Below are 24,327 nucleotides of genomic sequence, written 5' to 3'. Positions count from 1 at the left end.
TCGGAGAACTGGGAACAAAAATCCCTGCCCTCCCCCCCATGCCCAGCTGAGCCGCGTGATCATCAGCGGTTTTTTATTTTACTTTTAAAAGCATTTTTTTTCCGGCCAAACAAATGCTTTTAAAAGTAAAAAAAAAAGCCTCTGATGATTGGGCGGCTCAGCTGGGATCATCAGAGGCTTTTAAAAGCATTTTTTACAACCTCTTCAACTGAAGAGGTTGTAGGAAAAATGCTTTTAAAAGTTAAAAAAAAAAAGTTGGCCACGCCCATCCAGTCACATTACACCCCCCCAAGCCACGCCCACAGAACCAGTAGTAACAAATTTTACATTTCACCCCGGGTTGACCCCCTCTTCTTCGTGGCAATCTCTCAAATATTGTAACATCCTAAAACATGGGATAGAGTCCTCATCATTCAACAAACTGAAATTCAGAAGTATATTTCCTCTGAACAAGGCATTTCTTGTGGGTTAATATCTGTTCCAGGGATTTCATCAAATATCTTTTGAAAAGCTCCTGCAGTACTTCTATGGCCTCTTGCACAAGCAGACCCTCCAAGTCTAAGTCAATGTTCCACTGTGTAAAGAATTTTCCATTTTAAGTTTATGCCAAAATCAAGAATTAAAACAAGGGAGAAGAAAAACTTCATTCCTTCTTTAATTCTAATTATAAACCTCGGTTGTGACCTATGATACAAATTGCCAATTTAATTTTGTTTCAAGAAATTCAGTCCACTATTTTAAATACCTCGTTTATCTGCTTTTTCTGCTGTAGTTGGGTTTGTTTGGTTTTTTTGCTTTATTTTGCTTAGAAAGAATGAATTGTGTAACATAAGACTGCATTATGGCATGGGATGGGAATCTTTTGCGCCTCCAGATTTGACATGGAACTACAATACCCAATAACCCTGCCAAGCATGCTTAATAGGAAGAAAAGCTGGGAATTATAATTCAGGAATTACTAGAGATCTACAGCTTCCTCACAGTTGCAGAGTCTCTGTTTGTCTTTTATGTATGCATTATTACACGATATGTTTTGATGTACCAGAATTTACTTCATCAGTTGCTTCATTAACTCGGCTGAAAATAAGATGTTGCAAGCAAACTCCAGACAAACTGAATAATTTGCTCCCTAACTCCCATTCCTTCTGTACAATTCAGCTGTGGGAATTCGTTTTTTTCTTTCAGTCTGCAAGAAAAACATGGGCACTGAGAATTCATAAATTTGTACAGTCAAGTTTACCTCCAATGCTATGTAAGATTGAAATTTTGCCTTTTTTTTGAAGATTCAGTGTAGAACGATGAAGATGTTCTGGCTTTCAGGTTCTGATGCATTCAGCCAATTATAGTATCCCACTGTGAACAATAAAGACACCAAAAAAAGATACAGCTAATACTACAGGGACCCACCTTTAGCTAAATATAGGAAGCCCAGGATAAGTATCAAGAACTGCAAAAAAATTGGTGTGTTCAATAGTCATAACACCATCAGATCATATTCAAGGTTTCTAATGAGAATTGTTCTGTCGCTTGATAAGCAATGCTTGGGCCAGGATCAAGCAAAATGCAAAGCTTGTTTTTGCCATATAAATCATTATAAATCGATCACAATGGCTGCTTTTTAAACATGGCCTTAAGCCCAAACGAATCAAACGGGAATAATCCAAATATCATCTGGTTCTAGAACAAGTCTTGGTTCAATACAGATTGATGGATTGGCAAGGAGTGAGGAAATTTGTACGCATACTGTATGCCTTTGTTTCTTAAGTGAAAAAAATAAAAGCAGCTATTTTGGCTAAGAATCCAGAATCCACACGAAAGCATTATGTTTATTAGGCCAACTTAAGATTTATGCAATAGTCTGCAAGATTTCAAATTTCTACAAAAGCAAGATGATAAGCAAAAAAAGAAGGAAAGAAAAGAATCGGGAGAGAAATGTGGCATGTCCTTGTATTTCAGACATATGGATATGTATATCCAGTCCTCCTTAGTGAAGGCTATTTTAAACTGAACCTTCCCAAGACTTGCTGGGGGAAAAAGAAAAAGAAACTGGTAATTGTTGCTGACCCTGTTTTGTTTTTTAAGTGAAATCCTTCAGTTGAGGTCAAACCTATTTCCATCCTTAGATGAGATTCACTGATCTCTTAGCTGATGAAAAACAAAAGAGAAGTGGGTATCTTGTATTAGCAGAGCTGGAAATAATCTGTTCCGGACAGTACAAAGTATCAGTAGAAACCAGACCAGGAAGAAAAATACGCACCCATTACAGAGACTGAACTCCGGAAGAGAGAAAGTAAGATAGAAAATCAGGAACTTGCTTGCCTATTTGTGAATCTTTCCCGGCTAATCACTGGTGAAAATATAAAACAACCAGGGGAATTTAAAAGGAGGAGGAGGAGGAAGAGGAGGAGGAGGAGGAGGAGGAGGAGGAGGAGGAGGAGGAGGAGAAGAAGAAGAAGAAGAAGAAGAAGAAGAAGAAGAAGAAGAAGAAGAAGAAGAAGAAGAAGAAGAAGAAGAAGAAGAAGAAGAAGAAGAAGAAGAAGAAGAAGAAGAAGAAGAAGAAACAACTTCTTGGAAAGGCAGGCACCACTGAACTGTTGCCTAAGGCACAAATTCTAATTTTGCAGTATATCCTGGTAAAATATGAATATAGGGCTTGCAGAGCTCCTTCACTTTCAAGAGATTCATGAGATAGCAATTTAACCTGTGACATTTCCCCTCTACTGCTGCTTCTCTGTGCCAGAAACTTCCAGGTTTCAGTTGGTTGGGTAGAACTTAAAAGCCTGGAGCATCAATTCCCCAGGTGCTGCTTTTCCAAATAAGGTGATCCCTAAGTATACAGATTATAATGCCCTGCCTGGCAACAGTAGGGAGAGTAGAGCTCTTTTCATCCATCCCTGCATGTTTTTATCAAGTGGTGGGATTCAAATAATTTAACAACTGGTTCTTTGCTGTAACGACCGGCTGGGTGGGCGTGGCCATGATGGGCATGGACAGGGGGTGTAACAGGCAGCACTCGGCCTCTTTCACTCCCTTGGAGCAAAAACGGGCCATGGGGAGGATGCACCACCTCCATCCCGTGCCCCGATTTGGGCCTAGGAGCCCTCCCTGAAGCCTCCTGGGAATGAAAACGGGGCAGTGGGGCCGCATCCCACCCCTGTGCCCCATTTTGTTCCCAGGAGGCCTCTCTGCACTTACCTGGGAGCCAAAATGGGGCATGTGGGGACTCCTGGAAGGGGCGGGGAAAGGACGGGCCAGCCAGCAATTTAACAACCGGTTTGCCCAAACTGGCCTGAACCAGCTGAATCCCAACATTGTTTTTACCCCATTGGTTGAACATTGTTGTCAATCAAGGGAAAAGTCAGCTAGATTTTTCATTTCTAAATGAAAGCCCCAGTGAAATGACTGGACGGGACCCAGTGTGTTGAAGTCACTACCAAGACAAGAAGAGCCAATCTGGACCCTTAGCCTGTAAAAAAATTGGAACCCAAAGAGATTTAACAATCTACTGTATGCATATCTGTCAATTTTGTCTTTTTTTAAGCCTATTATCTCTTATGGGAGAATGTTATTTTCTTGGTGCAACAAAACCACCACATTTCAGAAAGTTACAGATTTAAAAGACTTAACCAAGGCAGCTGTAGACCCCCTCCCCACCAATTCTTCCTTCTTATCCAATCCATTTGGGTCACAAGGCCAGGAGTATGCTTTGCACAACACTCCAAGGAGATGCCCAGTGCAAACCCAATTATAACTTGCACGCTTACAAATCTACAAAGCAGAAAGTCTGATGGCTGGTCCTCTGTGTTCCCCCTTTGTCCCTATAGAAATGTCTGGATAATGTGGAAAGATATTTGCAGCATAGACCGCAGATGAAACAAAGCAGAGTCCTTGGTGAGCTTTGTTCACAAGGATTCAGCCTGTCAGCAAGCACAGAGGGAGGATATCCTCAGTCAGTTTGTTTAATTCTTTCAATACTTTAAGACATAAAAAATGAGGTATAGAGGAGGCCGATGAAAAGATTTGGCCAAATGGGTAGGTGACTGAACATTTGGCAACGAGATAAAAGCTATTTCTCCAACGTTCCTCACAGGAAAACAGGACTGTATATAATTAATATTTATTTTCACTCCAAGAATCTCTAAAAGTACCCTCTCTGCTCCAGCAACATGTATGGCTATTTTTCTGCAGCAAGATTTGTAATAGCATGTCTTTTTTAAAAAAAAAGTCATAATAAAACAGCAGTGGTGAGATTCAGCCGGTTTGGGCTAGTTCAGGTGAACCGGTAGTTAAATCGCTGGATGGCCCTGCCCCTTCCCACCCCTCTCCTTCCAGGAGTCCCCATGCGCCCCATTTTGCCTCCCAGATAAGTGCAGGGAGGCCTCCTAGGCCCAAAATGGGGCACGGGGGTGCAGTGCCCCCCCGTGGCCCATTTTCGCCCCCAGGAGACTTCAGGGAGGCCTACTAGGCTCAGAAAAAAAGCAAATGCTCTGTCTTACACATTGGAAAAAAGAATCAGAACAGTAAATACAAGCTTGATGGACATTACCTTGTAGATGACCCCCACCTCGTCAAATACCTTGGAGTTTTCATATCAAACGATCTAAGTGCCAAAGCCCACTGCAACTACAGCGCCAAAAAGACTTTAAGAACTTAAATCTTAATCTTGCGTAGCTTCTTCTCCAGAAAGGTTACACTACTAACCAGAGCATACAAAACATTTGCTAGACCAATTCTCGAATACAGCTCGCCTGTCTGGAACCCACACCTCATTTCGGACATTAATACAATTGAGCGTGTCCAGAAATATTTCACAAGAAGAGTTCTCCACTCCTCTGACCACAACAAAATACCTTATGCCACCAGACTTGAAATCCTGGGTTTAGAAAATTTAGAACTCCACCGCCTTCGGCATGACCTGAGTATAACTCATAAAATCATCTGCTACAATGTCCTTCCTGTTGAAGACTACTTCAGCTTCAATTGCAACAATACACAAGCACACAATAGATTTAAACTTAAAGTGAACCGCTCCAAACTCAGTTGCAGAAAATATGACTTCAGTAACAGAGTTGTTAATGCCTGGAATGCACTACCTGACTCTGTGGTCTCTTTCCAAAATCCCCAAAACTTTGACCAAAGACTATCTACTATTGACCTCACCCCATTCCTAAGAGGTCTGTAAGGGGCGTGCATAAGGGCACCAGCGTGCCTACCGTTCCTGTCCTAATATTCCCTTTGATTGTATCCAATTTGTATGGTTATTTCATGCTTATACTTATATATACTGTTGTGTTTGACAAACAAACAAACAAACAAACAAATAAATAAATGAAAAGAAATGGGGCACAGTGGGATGCAGCGCGCGCCCCCCCAAGCCCATTTTTGCTCCCACGGGGGTGCAGGAGACTGAGTGCTGTCTGTCACACCACTTGGCCACGTCCACCCAGCCGGTCATAAGCCGGTCATTAGGGCAGAGAACCGGTTGTTAAATTATTTGAATCCCACTACTGTAAAACAGTATCTTTAACTGATTGTATGAATTCACTGGTGAGATTCCAATAACTAGATTGGTGGCTATTATGGATGGCAGGGGAAATGGTCTAACTTTTAAAGCTATTTGCCTGTCATTTGTATTCATGGACACACTGAGTCAAAAGCCTTCTGTCTGCCACACACCTATTTAATTTCCGGATGTCCAAACAGGAGGGTTGAATCCTAACAGCTTGCCCTAACAACTTCCTTTTCAAAGCAACTCTCTGTGCATCATTGTATTCCTTAGTGGGTCTGCTTTTATAGCCTTCTGGCAATTCACACTTTACTAGCAGAGTGGAATTGTCCATATTTTAAAACCAATAGAAATTCTGATGTAATACACACTGTATTATATATTTTCACATTTCCACCTTTCAGCCATCACAGATAACAAAGCAGCACAGAAAATTCCAAAGCAGGTTATAAAAGGAAATTCATCCTGCTATTTTCCTTCCTTCCAGTGGGACTGTATTCAGTTTTAAGACCTGACTGGGGGGACGGGGGAGAATAAAAAAAATAAAAACATAAAGTTTCTATATTTAGCCTTTATGGGTTAACTCATCTCTGGAGCCCCAAAATTTATAAGCATTTGTAACTTTTCTTCCCTCCCTGCTCCAAGCTATTTTTCCATCAAGGATAAAGAGAAATTGAATTGGAACAGGTTTACTTAAAGCAGAGAGTTGCTTGCTATGGTTGCAATTATCCATCATGAGACAAACGCATAAACACAGTCACACTGAAATACCCACGTATCCCCTCAATTATTTGGTCTATGTTAAAAAAAAAGACTCCAGGTTCACACAGGTGCTTATATTTTAACTCTGAGAAACTAACAGAAGCAAAGTGGTGGATTCACACTGGGGAAATAGATTGGCAATAACTTCTGCCTTTATGCTGTTATGATCAAATGTGGAGCTAAATTTCCCAGGATGGCATTATTTTCCTCATGACTACAATCAGTGTGCGTATATTAATACACTGTATACATATACACACAGAGAGAGGAACACACACTCACTGCAAAACCAATAGATTGCAATGAACAATTACTGTACTGACAGTCCAATCAAGTTTCAGAAGGAATTTAGGTCAAGAAAAACACAACCCACCATATTATGGAGACTATTAGCCTTGGGTTGTAGATTAAAAAATGAACAAAGAGTAACCACCCCAAGGCAGCTGTACATCATTTCTGCTCTAAACTTAGTGCCATTTGTTCATGCTGCCATCGTATAGTTTTCCACATTTTTTTCAAACTTATTTTAAAGAGAGTGCAAGTTCCCTGAATAGGAAATTATATAAAAAATCTTAAAGATCAAAAGCTCTGGTCACAGATGCCAATATAACATGATGCTTGGTTCAGAGACAAATAGAGAAAAGATAAAGAACAAAGAAAAGGGGAGAACGCTGAAGCCTGAAAATACACTTAAAATGGCTCCTTAAGGCTAACACTGAATTTTTGGATCATTGAGAGATTGGGCCACAACCCAATAAAGGCTTACATTTTCCTGAAACTAAAATTTCAGGAAAATGTTCAGTGGTGGGATTCAAAAATTTTTTACTACTGGTTCTGTGGGCATGGCATGGCTTGGTGGGTGTGGCAGGGGAAGGTTACTGCAAAATCCCCATTTCCTCCCCACTCTAGGGGAAGGTTACTGCAAAATCCCCATTTCCTCCCTACTCTAGGGGAAGGTTACTGCAAAATCCCCATTTCCTCCCCACTCCAGGAGAAGGATACTGCAAAATCTCCATTTCCTCCCCACTCTAGGGGAAGGATATTGCAAAATCCCCATTTCCTCCCAATCAGCTGGGACTCGGGAGGCAGAGAATAGATTTGGGCGGGGCCAGTCAGAGGTGGTATGTACCGGTTCTCCGAACTACTCAAAATTTCTGCTACTGGTTCTCCAGAACTGGTCAGAACCTGCTGAATAGCACGTCTGGACATGTTGCTAGCAGCTAATTTCTGGCCCATTTTCTATCTGCAGTCTTCGGAAGAAACACCCCAATTCTCTGTTTATTGATGTTTATTTCTGTAAATCAAGGAAAGGTTGCATTAGAGTTAACTTCTGAGAAAACCTTATTCCTTTCTTCCCTCTCTGCATTATAACTTGGTTGCTTAATATGCGCCATATACAAAGAAGTCTGACAATTAAATTAACTTCCTTACAACACAGCATAATGTCAGGAAATAAAAATGAAATTGGAGCATCACAGGAAATGTGTAGGACACAAGCTTTCCTATTCATCCTCCCACCCCAAAAAATATTCTGGTGCCATTTCTCATTATAGTAGAGTTCCTCCAATTTCTCTGTGACTTAGTTGTTTCTCAGTTTTATGGGGGTAGAATAATGTTTTGGGGACTGGGTGTTGTGTCATCACTAATGGAGGGCAGAGAGAGCTGCAAGTCTCTGCCTAGAAACAAGCCAATTAATAAATTGGTGGCTAATTTTATTTCCCTGGTTCTCATCTCCCCCAACCATAGTTGATCGGTTTGGGTGCTGTGCAGAATGAACCAATTGCTAGCTTATTCAATAAATGTAGTTAAGCCACTGATGATTTGGCTCTGTGTGCAAACCCAGATAAACAGTAGGAACATCTCGGAATCCATTCTTGCTCTATTGAGCCAGATCCAGGGGTAATATCCAACAGGTTCTGATAGGTGCTGGAGAACTGGTAGTGGAAATTTTAAGTAGTTCGGAGAACCAGTAAATACCACCTCTGCCTGGCCCCAGAGTGGGGTAGGAATGGAGATTTTGCAATATCCTTCCCCTGGAGTGGGGTAGGAATGGAGATTTTGCAGTATCCTTCCCCTGCCATGCCCATCAAGCCACACCTACCAAGCCACACCCACAGAACTGGTAGTAAAAAAAATTGGAATTCACCGCTGGCCAGATCATTATCCCAACTGTGCATTCACTAAAGGTGCAAAACCTATCAAACCTTCCAAAAATGAACACTAAGGGTGACAAAAGGGGTAAATACACAAAATAGCCAGGAAGCAACTATATTGATATTTAAAATTTTAGTCATGCAAGTGACAATTACACCCAATTAAATTATTTTTCCTTTGGTTCTGTCCAGGTTGTTTTGACCTTGGCTTCGACTTAATTTTCACTTGGCATGCTATAGATCAAAAAGCCATTGTTGTCCCCCAAAGATATGAGCATTGTTGATCAATGGTCCACCTTTAGAAGATGAATCTCTTCCCTCCCATAGATAAATACTAGGTTGATGCCACTGTGCTTTGGGGGAAAGGAAAGGAATTACATGCAAAAAAATTCAACACTAATGAAGGCAAGTCCATTAGTCACTCTGATTGCTGCCTTCGTTCAAAGATAGCCCCTGTTTGTTCCAGGTAGACACCAACAAGTGTAAGGTGCCTCCTCATCTCCCCCAGCAGGAGAGCTGGAGGAGTGTGGCTGTTTTTCTTCAAGTTATCTATTGGGAAGGGCTTCTTTTTTGAGCAAATTCTGGGAGGAAAAGGGATGCAAAACTAATCTAGATAATGACTGTGCTGCTGTACCAGCAGCAGGGTGCATTAGAAGCTTATTATTGCTTAATGTTATGATTGATGAGTATGAAAATAGAGCATTGTATGAATCTAGAATAATAAAGAGTTCCTTCCTTGGTAGTAATTCCTAAGAGAGCATAGCTGTAGGAATGGCTGAGTAACAAGCTAACGAAGATGGCTGAAGAAGGGAAGGAAAAAGACACAACGTACATCAGGAAATCAGGAAAGTTTATGGTCATCCATTATGCCAAATCATAATTTGCTTATCCTGGTTTGCTGAAAAAGCCACACCTGATGAATTCCACAAAACTGGCTTAGATGTAAAACATGGTTTTCAAGCCACAGTGGCTGGATTTGTACAACCTGCTAAACGGTAATGGGTTGCAATTTCGGTCGCTACCAGTTTGCTTGTGGGTGCACGCGCTCTCACACGCACGCACGATACTCTGCATATGCACAGAGATGTCCGGGCGGGTGAGCGGAGTTTCCTGCCTCCGCCACTACCAGTTCACCTGATCAGGGGCGAACTGATAGCAACCCACCACTGCTGCTCAATCAAATCAATGAGGCTACACAGGGCGGTGTGTAGCTTTGTGAAAGAAGATCAAAAGTCAGTGAAAATGCAATTCTAGGAAGCAGAATATTCCTTTTTCTTGAATCATCCTCAATATTCAAAATCCATTTTTAGAATAGAATTTTTATTGGCCAAGTGTGATTGGACACACAAGGAATTTGTCTTGGTGCATATGCTCTCAGTGTACATAAAAGAAAAGATACGTTCATCAAGGTACAAAAAACCATTTCCAAAATGCCTATTATTATTGCTGTTATTTACTATAATTTAATATAGCTACCCACTGCAGGGTGGCTTACGAAATATATAACTACCGAACACCACTTGTTCAGATGACCTGATCAAATGGTTTAAAACAGGGGTGTCAAACTTGATTTCATTGAGGGCTGCATCAGGGTTTTGTTTGACCTTGGGGTGGGGGTGGAGTGGGCGTGGCAAGAGTGGGCGTGGCCAGCTTGATGCCACTTGTGTTGGGTGCCTATGGCAGCCCGAGTGCTCTGCCAGCAAAAACAGCCTCCCAAGCTCCGTTTTTGGCTGGGACAGCATCCTGCAACCTCTGCCAGTAAAAATGGAGCTTGGGAGGGCCGCATGTTTTAGCTGGCAGAGGCATCAATGGCTGGCCCTTCGCTGTTTCCAGGGTGATCCCGTGGGCCAGATCTAAGCCTTGAGTTTAACACCCCTGGTTTAAAACAATCCGGCTGACTTTCAAGCAAAAACACTGGAGTTGCACAGGAGAGGTGGCTGGAACATTTGCATGCTGGCTTACAAAGTATTTGGTTCTGGATATGCAGTTTGTAGAAGACCAGTTGTGCACATGCATTTTATTTTACAGTTCAAGGAACTGTTATGGAGGAAGAAGAGGTAGGAAAGGATGCAATTGGCAAATCAAGTGACCTTTGGGAAATTGATCGATTTCTGTTTCCAAATAAATTATTACAAACCTTGGTAAAATTAATATTCTCAGTTTCTTGTGCTATTTATCATCCCCCACACACCATTGGTTAGAGGACATTCTCTGCTCTGTTAAAAAAGGTACATATCAGAGGGTGAATATCTAAATGATTAGATGATTTCAGAGTGACGGGTGAGAGGAGACAGTCCATCAGTCTTATTGGCAGCCTCTTCAGAAGTGCCTGCATTTATATCTTTCCTCCAGATGTCCAAGACCTAGTTCTCCTTTTTTCTAGTTTTCTGTTGTTCAACACAATAGCTTTGTGGGGTAGGCTAGGAAGAAAGGTGGGGACTAGCTATGCTCACTCAGAGATCTCCGTGGTAAAATGGGGATATGAGCTTCATCTTTCTACTTCCTAACAAACTCCTTAAACACTTCAGCACACTGACTGGATTTCACATGTGGGTTGTTGGATTTTTCATGTGTTTATTTTGATTAAAACTAGCAATGGAAGTGGGGGTATTAAATCAAAGCAGTAAGTTATAGAGGAAAACGGGGACATAACCCTTCCCTTTCTATTTATCCATTTGAACCCCGAACCTGTCCTCAGATTAAAAATGCATGTAGAGATAGTTCTCAAGTTATGACCACAACTGAGCCCCAAATTTATGTTGCTAAGTGAAACGTATGTTGTGATTTTTGCTCCATTTTATGACTTTTCTTGCCACAGTTTTTAAGTGAATCAGTGCAGTTGTTAGGTTAGTAACCTGTTTGTTAAGTGAATCTGGCTTCCCCATTGACTTTGCTTGTCAAAAGGTCACAAAAGGAGATCACATGATCTTGGGACACCGCAACCATCATAAATAGGTTGACTCAGCCTTCCATCCTTTATAAGGTAGGTAAAATGAGGACCCAGATTGTTGGGGGGGCAATAAGTTGACTTTGTAAATATACAAATAGAATGAGACTATTGCCTTATACACTGTAAGCCGCCCTGAGTCTTCGGAGAAAGGCAGGATATAAATGTAAATAAAAAAAATATATGAGTCAGTTGCCAAGCGTCTGAATTTTGATCATGTGGCCATGGGGGAGGCTGCAAAGGTTGTAAGTCTGAAAAGTGGTCACAAGTTATTTTTTTCAGTGCTGTTGTAACTGAATGTTACAGTTCAGTGACTGAAACAATCACTAAATGAACTGTTTAAGTCGAGGGATACCTGTATTGTACTTTCCTCCATGGGATTAATCAGTAGCCTTCTGGGTATGGGGGGAATGAATGCAAATAACTTTTTTTTCCTCCAAGTATAACATCAACATTTCCAGAGAGTAAAAGAGTGGAAGAATAACTGAACACTCCATCTCCCATTTCCTTAATCTATTTGCTTCTTCCTGCCAGCCACCGCTCTTAAGCGAAAATTAAAAAAAAAAATCTAATTACCGACTTCCCATGTAATCAGCAGCTTGGCTCAAGCAGCATCAACCATTAATCTGCAATCCAGGTTCAAATTTCATTCCTGCCATGTGCTAAGTATCCTTTGACAAGTTGCCACCTTTTAGTGCGCCATCTGCGAAATGGGTACAGTAACCCATTTCAACGATCTTTACTGCAAGGCCTCTAAATACTTCAAATTACTGTATCCTCAATCCTATTCCAGGTGTTGTTGTTGTTTTTAAGGTATGCATCCAAGCAGGATTTCAACATGAATACATCTGTTCTTCCGTGCTGTTCTAGATATGAGGAGGGGATTTTGACTGTGAAACTGTAATTTAGCTTTCTGCCTGGTGCCCTTGGTCTCTGCCCATGAATCCGGACTGCTGAATTAAGATAGGAAGAAACACACGGTGAGCTTGCAACTTTGAGCCTTGAAGGTGAGCAATTTGAACAGCGCAGATTTTAGAATGTACAGAAGACTCTTCCCTTCCCGGCTTGGTGCTGTTCAGTTCATCAGCCACGGATCCAGCCTCAAAGCCAAAAACAGAGCGAAAGTAATTAGAAAGGATATCTGTTCTACCTGACCTTTTTCACTATTAAGGACTTAATTTCTAAAACTAACCCAGACATACACAAAGTATATCTCCCAACTTAAGATGCACAGGAGCCTCAGGGTAAGGAAAGTAGCACACTACACATGGTCAGAGGCAAATTGCTTTTCAAGTCTATAGGCTCTTTTTTTTTTTTAATTTTCTAGGGAATATTTTAGGGAGCTGCTTTCCTGCCTAAGCAGGGGGTTGGACTAGAAAACCTCCAAGGTCCCTTCCAACTCTGTTATTCTATTCTGTTCTGTTCTGTTCTGTTCTGTTCTGTTCTATTCTATTTTCTTTTATGTACACTGAGAGCATATGCACCAAGACAAATTCCTTGTGTGTCCAATCGCCAATAAAAAATTCTATTCTATTCTATTCTATTTATTCCTTATTGTCTCTAAGCATAAAACTCTTAATGGATTTGATAACAGGGCCTTCAGGAAAGACCCAGGAGAGAGGCAAATAATTCAAACAAAATAACTCTTCATCGTTCACCCAAATCCCCATAACATCTCTGCCTTGCCTTAGTTGCACTTGGCACCATGTGCTGGTATCTCTAGGCACCAGAGGTCGGTTTCAGTAGGTTCTGACCAGTTCTGGAGAACCAGTAGTGGAAATTTTGAGTAGTTCGGAGAACCGGTAGTAAAAATTATGACTGGCCCCGCCCCCATCTATTCTTTGCCTCCCAAATCCCAACTGATTGGGAGGAAATGGGGATTTTTGCGATATCCTTCCCCTGGAGTGGGGTGGGAATGGAGATTTTACAGTATCCTTCCCCTGCCACGCCCACCAAGCCATGCCACACCCACAGAACCGGTAGTAAAAAAAATTGAAACCCACCACTGCTGGGCACCAATATATCTTGTTATTTTACACTGCATGTACTTTCTTTTAAGGCAAGTACAAAGCAAAACAAGGCTCCATCCAACGTGCAGTCCTGTCTTCCTGCTGCTATTTACGGAGAAAAAAAGAGAAAAAAGTTATGGTGGATGTCAGGTGAATAGATTTGTTTGATTGCCAAACCTGGCCTAGTAGCCATTTTTTTAAAGAAGCAAGCTTTTAGGGCAGCCATTTTGCTAAAACAACCAAAATTGCAAATGTGCTCCTCCCCACCTAAAAAAACTGCTTAGCATTATCTTGCAGACCTGGTTCACACTGAGCCATCACATGATTTGCACAGTTGTAGCTTAATGCGGTGTGTGGGCCCAACCACCGATGTGATCTCATCTTTTCATGATTTGTTCAACAAACCACGAACAAGCTAGAGATTCACATAATAGATCCTGACTACAGAATGTTTTCTTCAATGCGCTTTTTGCAAACAGCAAACAAACCTCACAGTAGACTCCCCATCCCAAGTTTCCTCCTTGCTTTAAGTCCTTTATTTCTTTGTCCCTGCAATCGTTTCAGCACTTTAGGCATTTTGTACTCACGTCCCTATTTTTCAGGCTACAGTTTTCCTTTCACCAATGTTCTTCTTTTAGACATCAGTTTAGCCTCTGGACCTTTTGTAATAATAATAATAATAATAATAATAATAATAATAATAATAATAATAATAATAATAATAATAATAATAATAATAATAATAATAATAATAATAATAATAATAATAATAAGAAGAAGAAGAAGAAGAAGAAGAAGAAGAAGAAGAAGAAGAAGAACAACAACAACAACAACAACAACAACAACAACAACAACAACAGAGTTGGAAGGGACCTTGGAGGCCTTCTAGTCCAACCCCCTGCCCAGGCAGGAAATCCTATACCATCTCAGACAGATGGTTATCCAACATTTTCTTAAAAATTTCCAATGTTGGAGCATTCACAACTTCTGCAGGCAAGCTTTAATTTCTGAGCCTTCTCAGCTTCAACCTATCCCCTATTTCCCATCAAAATTCAAGAGCTTTTCCAACTTTCAGCTATTTCTTTGTTCTAGCCAAAATTGTTTCTCTATTGTCTCGCTAAATTGGTCCCATTTCCCAACACTCTGTTACAGACACCAGAAGGCAGAAAACAGGTTCTTTATCATCCAGCAGCTCAATTTGACTTTTTAGCTCTTTATTGAAAATGTCAGTTTATCAATGGAGAGCGAGCATTAAAAAAAAATTGTGAAAAAGAGTTCTTACAAAGTGATTGCTCTTGTTTGGTATTCTCTACTTACAGCATAGCATTTTGGAGAAGTGAATCAATAACATAATTAAAATGCCACATCCGTTGCTGAGAAAAGGGATCAACTTATTCTAATAAATTGGACATTATTACACAACCACACACCCTCTATTCCTAAATTTCAACCCGTACTCAGAAGCTTAAGGCCTGCAGAACTGCAAATAATTCCCTTTCCCTGAAAATATATCCATATCAGGATCGCTGTTTAAACAAAACTTGTGCAACGAACAGCGATTCTGAAATCCAAGATTCTTCACTCTTGTCATGAGGACAAAACACCCACAAGTATTCCGGTAGGGAGGCGATGAATCAGAAGACCCCCTCATTGGCTGTAATTCTCTCAGCAGTGCCCATGTTTGACTTGTAAGTAACACAGGAGAGAAGAGGGTGGACAGGAGAGAAGGAAGGGCATCCGTTGCTAAGTGCCTGGTAGGAGGCACATGTGTGTAGAGGGACAGCTTGTTGTTAGGACACCTGCTATCCCCATGTGTTGTGCATGCAGAAACGTGATGGACCCCCTACTAGATTCTTGTTCATGACTGACAGCCCATTAAGAATCAGGACTACCAATGGACGTTTTGTTCTCAAAGACAGAGTTTTCTTTTTTCTGGGAAGTATGAACAATTCTCTACTATAGAATATTGTAAAAGGGGGGGGCAGAGAGAGAGTGAGTTATATTGACTGAGCAGATGTAATCCACCTACTACCGTTTCTTATAACCATGAAAAACCTAGCCTGCTGTTTCTTGCTAAGACTGACATATCTAAATATTTCCAAGGACCAGCAAATCTTTTAAGGGATGTGTGTGTATGTGTGTCCAATAACAAAACTACAAAATCAGAAAATTCCGTTCCTAAGCAGTAGAAACTAATAAACACATTCTGAATTGCTCCATCGTGGGTTTTTTTTTCCCCAGACTACATTTTGTTTTCCTTTTCCTCCTAGACACATCCATGCAATATATTAAGTCACAGTATAGAAGTGTTTTACTACTACAGGTCATCCTCAACTTACAATCATTTGTTTAATTTTTTTTATTTATTTTTTGCATTTATATCCCGCCCTTCTCCGAAGACTCAGGGCGGCTTACACTATGTCAAGCAATAGTCTTCATCCATTTGTATATTATATACAAAGTCAACTTATTGCCCCCCCAACAATCTGGGTCCTCATTTTACCTACCTTATAAAGGATGGAAGGCTGAGTCAACCTTGGGCCTGGTGGGACTTGAACCTGCAATATTGCAAGCAGTTGCTGTTAATAATAGGCTGCATTAGCCTGTTGCGCCACCAGAGGCCCAATGACCATTCAAAGTTATAACAGCACTGGAAAAAGTGACCTGTGACCGTTTTTCACACTTACGACCGTTGCAGCATCCCTGCCACCATGTGATTTACATTCAGATTCTTGACAACCGGTTTGTATTGATGAGAGTTGCAGTGTCCCATTTGATCCCCTTTTGTGACCTTCTGACAAGCAAAGTCAATGAGGAAGCCAGATTCACTTAGCAGCCGTGTTACTCACTTAACGACTACAGTGATTCACTTAACAAACGTGGCAAGAAAAGTCATAAGGGTGGGGAGACAAAACTCATTTAACAAATTTCTAATTTAGCAACATAAATTTTGGGCTCAGTTGTGTCCATAGGTTGGGGACTTACCTGTACCTTTTTCTGGGGTTTTGTTTTTGTTTCTGGTTTTTTTTTGTTTTTTTCTTTCTTTCTTTATTTATTTAATCAAATTTTTATACCGCCCTTCTCCCGAAGGACTCAGGGCGGTTCACAGCCAACTAAAACCACAATAATAAATATATTAAAACAATAATTAAAAAAACCTATCAAATATGGCCAATTTAAAATACATATTAACAATAAAACCCAGTTAAAATTTAAAACCCCAATAGTAACATATAAAATTCTGAAATCCTGTGCCAGTCCTGCTCGAAGAAATAAATACGTCTTCAGCTCGCGGCGAAAGGTCCGAAGGTCGGGAAGTTGACAAAGTCCCGGGGGAAGTTCGTTCCAGAGGGTAGGAGCCCCCACCGAGAAGGCCCTTCCCCTGGGGGTCGCCAGCCGGCATTACTTCACAACCTATAACTGTAGTGAGCTTGCCTCCAGGTTCTTACTAGACCTGACATTGCTTAATTCTTTTAGATCAGCCAAGGTTGTTAAGTGCTGCTTAACTTAATCCAATATTTTCTTAAAAACTGGAAATTTTTAAGAAAATGTTGGATAGCCATTTGTCTGAAAAGGTGTAGGGTTTCCTGCCTCGGCAGGGGGTTGGACTAGAAGACCTCCAAGGTCTCTTCCAACTCTGTTATTATGTTATGTTGTGTTGTGTTGTGTTATGTTATGTTATGTTATGTTATGTTATGTTATGTTATGTTATGTTATGTTATGTTATGTTATGTTATGTTATGTTATGTTATGTTATGTTATGTTATGTTATGTTATGTTATGCTGCCACCTAGCTGGGCTAAGCTACAACACATTGATTACTTTATAAAGCTTGGGTCCCCAACCTTTACGCCACAGATTTGTACCAGTCCGTGGCCTGTTAGGAACCCAGCCACGCAACTGGAGGTGAGTGGCAGCCAAGCGAGCGAAGCTTCATCTACATTTGCAGTCACTCCACCGCTAGCATCAACGCCTCAGTTCCGCTTCAGATCATCAGGCATTAGATTCTCATAGGAGTGCGAACCCCTAATGGAAGGATCCGTTGATTCCCACAATGCCTGAATGGTTGCACCAAAGTTGATGCAGTTAACAGAGATGTCTAAATTGACTGCTTTGAATAAAGGGGAAAAAAACACAATTACTTATGTTTGAGGTGGAAAAACAATGAATTTTTGATTTTGGGTTTTACCGATTAGATAAGTTTGTCGTTATAGAAATGGCTAGTTTATACTCCTGTGTAAAAGTGAAAAGGGGTTTGACGCTATTATCTTATTTTACCAAAGGGAGTTGGATGTCAACACCTTTTCTTTCTTTTTCCTCTTTTCCCTACACATTTCCCTTCTCCCTTCTCCCTCCCCTATTTTCCTACTATTTTTTGCATTTATATCCCGCCTTCTCCCGAAGGACTCAGGGCGGCTTACACTATGTCAAGCAATAGTCTTCATCCATTTGTATATTATATACAAAGTCAACTTATTGCCCCCAACAATCTGGGTCCTCATTTTACCTACCTTATAAAGGATGGAAGGCTGAGTCAACCTTGGGCCTGGTGGGACTTGAACCTGCAATATTGCAAGCAGTTGCTGTTAATAATAGGCTGCATTAGCCTGTTGCGCCACCAGAGGCCCAATGACCATTCAAAGTTATAACAGCACTGGAAAAAGTGACCTGTGACCGTTTTTCACACTTACGACCGTTGCAGCATCCCTGCCACCATGTGATTTACATTCAGATTCTTGACAACCGGTTCGTATTGATGAGAGTTGCAGTGTCCCATTTGATCCCCTTTTGTGACCTTCTGACAAGCAAAGTCAATGAGGAAGCCAGATTCACTTAGCAACCGTGTTACTCACTTAACGACTACAGTGATTCACTTAACAAACGTGGCAAGAAAAGTCATAAGGGTGGGGAGACAAAACTCATTTAACAAATTTCTAATTTAGCAACATAAATTTTGGGCTCAGTTGTGTCCATAGGTTGGGGACTTACCTGTACCTTTTTCTGGGGTTTTGTTTTTGTTTCTGGTTTTTTCTTTTTCTTTTTTACTTTATTTATTTATTTATTTAATTAAATTTTTATACCGCCCTTCTCCCGAAGGACTCAGGGCGGTTCACAGCCAACTAAAACCACAATAATAAATATATTAAAACAATAATTAAAAAACCTATCAAATATGGCCAATTTAAAATATATATTAACAATAAAACCCAGTTAAAATTTAAAACCCCAATAGTAACATATAAAATTCTAAAATCCTGTGCCAGTCCTGCTCGAAGAAATAAATACGTCTTCAGCTCGCGGCAAAAGGTCCGAAGGTCGGGAAGTTGACAAAGTCCCGGGGGAAGTTCGTTCCAGAGGGTAGGAGCCCCCACCGAGAAGGCCCTTCCCCTGGGGGTCGCCAGCCGGCATTACTTCACAACCTATAACTGTAGTGAGCTTGCCTCCAGGTTCTTACTAGACTTGACATTGCTTAATTCTTTTAGATCAGCCAAGGTTGTTAAGTGCTGCTTAACTTAATCCAACATTTTCTTAAAAACTGGAAATTTTTAAGAAAATGTTGGATATCCATTTGTCTGAAAAGGTGTAGGGTTTCCTGCCTCGGCAGGGGGTTGGACTAGAAGACCTCCAAGGTCTCTTCCAACTCTGTTATTATGTTATGTTATGTTATGTTATGTTATGTTATGTTATGTTATGTTATGTTATGTTATGTTATGTTATGTTATGTTATGTTATGTTATGTTATGTTATGTTATGTTATGTTATGTTATGTTATGTTATGTTATGTTATGTTATGTTATGCTGCCACCTAGCTGGGCTAAGCTACAACACATTGATTACTTTATAAAGCTTGGGTCCCCAACCTTTACGCCACAGATTTGTACCAGTCCGTGGCCTGTTAGGAACCCGGCCACGCATCTGGAGGTGAGCGGCAGCCAAGCGAGCGAAGCTTCATCTACATTTGCAGTCACTCCCTACCGCTAGCATCAATGTCTCAGTTCCGCTTCAGATCATCAGGCATTAGATTCTCATAGGAGTGCGAACCCCTAATGGAAGAACCCGTTGATTCCCACAATGCCTGAATGGTTGCACCAAAGTTGATGCAGTTAACAGAGATGTCTAAATTGACTGCTTTGAATAAAGGGGGAAAAAACACAATTACTTATGTTTGAGGTGGAAAAACAATGAATTTTTGATTTGGGGTTTTACCGACTAGATAGGTTTGTCGTTATAGAAATGGCTAGTTTACTTTTACTGTGTAAAAGTAAAAAGTTGAGGTTTGACGCTATTATCTTGTTTTACCAAAGGGAGTTGGATGTCAACACCTTTTCTTTCTTTTTCCTCTTTTCCCTACACATTTCCCTTCTCCCTTCTCCCTCCCCTATTTTCCTACTATTTTCTTTTGCATTTTTGTATTATAAAGTGATAATTTAAAAAGATGAGTGTGAACCTTACTGTGAACTGCGCATGCGAGGGATCTAGGTTGATTGCTACCTCACCCCACCCCCAGTCTGTGGAAAAATTGTCCTCCATGAAACCGGCCTCTGGTGGCAAAAAGGCTCATTGTGTAAGACCCCCAACTCTCATCTAAGCCAACTAAATGCATAAAAACAGAGCTGGGGGGTTTAGCATAGCCGTTGATCAGTCTCAAGAGGAAATTGAAGATCCCAACTCAGTGCTGTAGCAATCATCATCTTCTAAATTATTAATATCAATTACTACCAAATTTATTTGCTGTCCACCTGGGAGGTTCAAGAGGAGACTGAATCAATCAATTATTGTCGGTAGACGTAGTCTGCAGTTGCTAAAGCTAGCAAGGCAGGAACCAGCAGTTCCAGGGTAGAGAGGGCTGTTAGATGACCCTCAAGTGCATCTTTGTCTTGTCATTCCCTTTTTTCCCCCTGATGACACAGAAAATGGCCACACAAAGATAGCATATGGTTTTCCTTTCCTGAAGGAAGAAGGGTTAACATTCTGCCACAATGACCCACCAGCTATGGTGAGTATCCAGAATACCTAAAACTATACACTTCCTTCTCCATGACTTTCTGTGACCCCCATAATGCCCAGATCTTTGTTTCTCCCTGCCACTTTGTCATCCCTCTGTAGGAAGTTATCACCTACCCCTCTCCTAGGAAGATGAGACATTTTAGGAAATATTAAAAAGGCAGAATATTTCCCCTAAAAGGGAGGCAGAAACTCACACACACCCCACTTTTGTCAATGGGCCATTAAGGCCTGGGCCTATTCTACATAACAAAGATCTACCTCCTTCAGGCAGAGGCATAGTAGGAATTGCCCAAAGCCCTTTCATTACATCATCACTCAGCAAGAGTCAACCAAGCCTGGGACTCAAAAGACAACCTACAAAGTTACCCCTGCATGGCCCCATGTGAGTCTGACAACCAATCAGAACACAAGCTCAAATTCAAAGCCCAACAGAAGATATAAAATCCAGGCACTCTCAGCATCTCTGCCCTTTTTGCCCATGATCTTAACCCATGTGATCCTGTTCATCAATAAACTTTCTTTCCACCAACTTCCATGAATCCAATGTCTTTCTCCCCACTTGGAACTGAACCCAAATGGACATTTCTTGCAACATCTCTAAAGAGCAACTGGGCTGATCTGTTGAATCCTACCTCTTCCCCACAGGTGCCTTGGGATACAGTTTCCTTGGACTTTGTAACTGACTTACCATGTGTCAGGACCCTAAAGCATTTTGGTGATAATCAATGTTTTTATTAAGATGTCCCATCTCATTTGTTATCATGGCCCTAAATCATCTTGCCTGCTGATTCAACATATTTTCTGAGCCCAGTTTCTGAGCTTTGCTCAGTTTCTTGATTTTCGTCCGAGGCCCACAAAATTCACAGTCATTTTTGGAAAGCTCTATTTATCATTGAGAATCAGTTTGGTGTAGTAGTTATGTTGTGACCCACTAGCAGCCAGTAGAGCTGGCAGCAGATTCGGGCAGTGAGGAGGTTGGGGAGGAACATGGGCCAGTCCTGGAGTCTGGGGAAGGCTCTGATGAGGGATCTGCCTCGGAGGCAGAGAGGGGCCAGGGCGATATGCCAGTTATCAGCTGCCTTCAGAGGCAGACATCAGTGAGACAGACGAACAGCTGGAGCCTGTTCCCAGTATGTGCATGCACAGAGTTGCCAGATGAAGGGACCAGCAAAAGGGTTGACTTGGGAGTAAGGCCACGGGTAGACGATGAATGGCCCCTTCCAGAGGAAATAAAAGAGGAGCAAAAGGGGAATGGAGTTTGCAGGAGACAATTAGTTTGCTTAATTGGTTCATGACTCTCCAAAACTTCTTGCCAAGTTTTGAAGATATCGGCCTGGCAGCTCTCCAAGCCAGATAAGGTCTGTGACTGTAAATTCTCTCTTGAAAGACTGCTGGATGTGAGTGAGAAGAATTCACAATAACTTAATAAAAAGGGACAAGGAGTCTGCTTCATGCTCTTGGGGAGCCTAGGTCAGAACAGGTTAAAGCATCAGAATAGAAACCAGGAGACTAAGAGTTCTAGTCCTGCCTTGGGCTGTGGTGGGATTCAAGTAATTTAACAACCGGTTCTCTGCCCTAATGAGTTCTTCCAACAACCAGTTTGCCAAACTGCTCAGAAAGTTAACAACCAGTTCTCCCGAAGTGGTGTGAACTGGCTGAATCCCACCACTGGCCTTGGGCATGAAGCCATCTGGCTGGCCTTGGGCCAGTCACTTTCCCTCAGCTGTAGGAAGGAGGCAATGGAAAACCACTTCTGAAAATTATTACCAAGAAAATTGCAGGGACTTGTCCAGGCAGTCTCTGATAATCAGACACAATTGAATGGAAGGGGGGAAAAAATTCAACTATTCAGATTCAAAATTTGGACACATGAACTCAGAATATTGGGATCCAAATCATCACCATCCTATAAAAGGGAAGACCTTCATCATAGTAGTAAGAGATCCAGTAGCAAATTCCACCTAGACTTATTCTGCAAATGAGTGCAAACTCGGAGTTACATTGAACACTTTACATTTAAATACAAGTGATATTAAATCTTAGTTCTGCATTTTCATTGTCCTTCCATACCCTTTAATTAAAAGGCTTGGCTATGCAAATTGCAGCCAATAACCAGTTCCCAGCTGCTTCTGCTTCAGCCTTTTATTACAGATAGCCTTGCTGATACATTTTGGTCCTTTGTCCCTTATCTACAGTTACATGAAGTAATGGAGGGAAAAAACAACACTTTATAGCAATACTGTCATGGTTGTGTAAACTATAAACAAAACAATTGGCCTAACATTTCATCGTATTGCTGAATTCCAATAACAAACTTCAAGCCTCCATCGCCATTTTAGGCCACTACCCATGCCTGCTGCCAAACCCCTCCCCATTGCTCCAGATGTTTCCATTTCGTACAAAGTCTACAGTCCATGGCAATTGAAGAGGTGCCAACCAGAGGTGGGTTTCAGCAGATTCTGACCAGTTCTGGAGAACCGGTAGTGGAAATTTTGAGTAGTTCGGAGAACCGGTAGTAAAAATTCTGACTGGCTCTGCCCACATCTATTCTCTGCCTCCCAAGTCCCAGCTGATCAGGAGAGTATGGGGATTTTTCAGTAATCTTCCCCTGGATTGGGGAGGGAATGGAGATTTTACAGTATCCTTTCCCTGCCACGCCCACCAAGCCACACCCACCAAGCCATACCACGCCCACCAAGCCACACCCACAGAACCGGTAGTAAAAAAATTGAAACCCTCCACTGGTGCCAACACAATAGTAGCATACCAATTTTCTCAACTGAAACAGTCACGACAGGGCACTGTTTTTTAAAGTTCTCTTGTGTCATTTTGTTCATGTATGTTTTATCATGTGTTGTTTCTTGTTTGGACTTTTCAATGCTTCTAGGCCAGGGGTGAAATGTAAAATTTGTTACTACCGGTTCTGTGGGTGTGGCTTGGTGATGGGGGGGTTAATGTGACTGGGTGGGCATGACCAACTTTTTTTTTTTACTTTTAAAAGCATTTTTTCTACAACTTCTTCAGCCGAAGAGGTTGTAGAAAAAATGCTTTTAAAGGGTTCTGATGGTCCCAGCTGCCTGATCACCAGAACCTTTTAAAAGCATTTTTTTTACAATCTCTTCGGCTGAGCAGGTTGTAGAAAAATGCTTTTAAAAGCCTCTGACTATCCCAGTGATCATCAGAGGCTTTTTTTTTTACTTTTAAAAGCATTTTTTCAGTGGAAGATGCTGAAAAAATGCTTTTAAAAGTAAAAAAAAACCTCTGATGATCGCGCAGCTCAGCTGGGCATGTGGCTGGGGCAGGGATTTTTGCTACTGGTTCTCCGAACCAGCTGCCGCCATCGCTACCGGATCGGGCAATTAGGTCCAAACCGGGAGCATTTTACCCCTGTTCTAGGCCATTTTAAATTGCTACCTTCCGGTCATAATAAAAAATTCAGGCTCAGCTTTAGCTCCTCAAAACCGGAAGGTGGCATTTAAAACCCTTTTCCTGAATTAGGTTGCGAAAGCTTCTCTGTTGCTGTTGTAAATGCAATGAATTAAACATAGAGAAATAATTATTTGGATGACTTGCTTGGATGGACCTGTATAAACACTCTCCTTCCAGGCCTGGAGATACAGAATATGTAATGGAGGAAGGAGAAGCAAAAACAAACGTGTGGCCTGTGTTATGCAAGGCACAAGGGAGTAAACAACTGCCTGCTTCTGATTCTAAGATTATAACAGAAAAGGTCTGGATTCTTTGCCCGTCTCTCTTTTTTACCATTTGCACCAGATTGCCACAGGATTACATCCCAGTAGCTCCTTTTTTCTATTGTGTCCCCATGATGTTATTGCCATCTTGTGCCCAACCAATCTGAAGCTGTTTAAAATCACCCATAAAGCGGTTTGTAATTAAAAGTTGGATTTTCTCCCTCAAACAGCCAGCAGTTTTTACTACGAG

Source organism: Ahaetulla prasina, chromosome 2, assembly GCF_028640845.1.
Source record: "Ahaetulla prasina isolate Xishuangbanna chromosome 2, ASM2864084v1, whole genome shotgun sequence".
Taxonomy (NCBI): domain Eukaryota; kingdom Metazoa; phylum Chordata; class Lepidosauria; order Squamata; family Colubridae; genus Ahaetulla; species Ahaetulla prasina.
Note: the sequence above shows the minus strand (reverse complement) of the source record.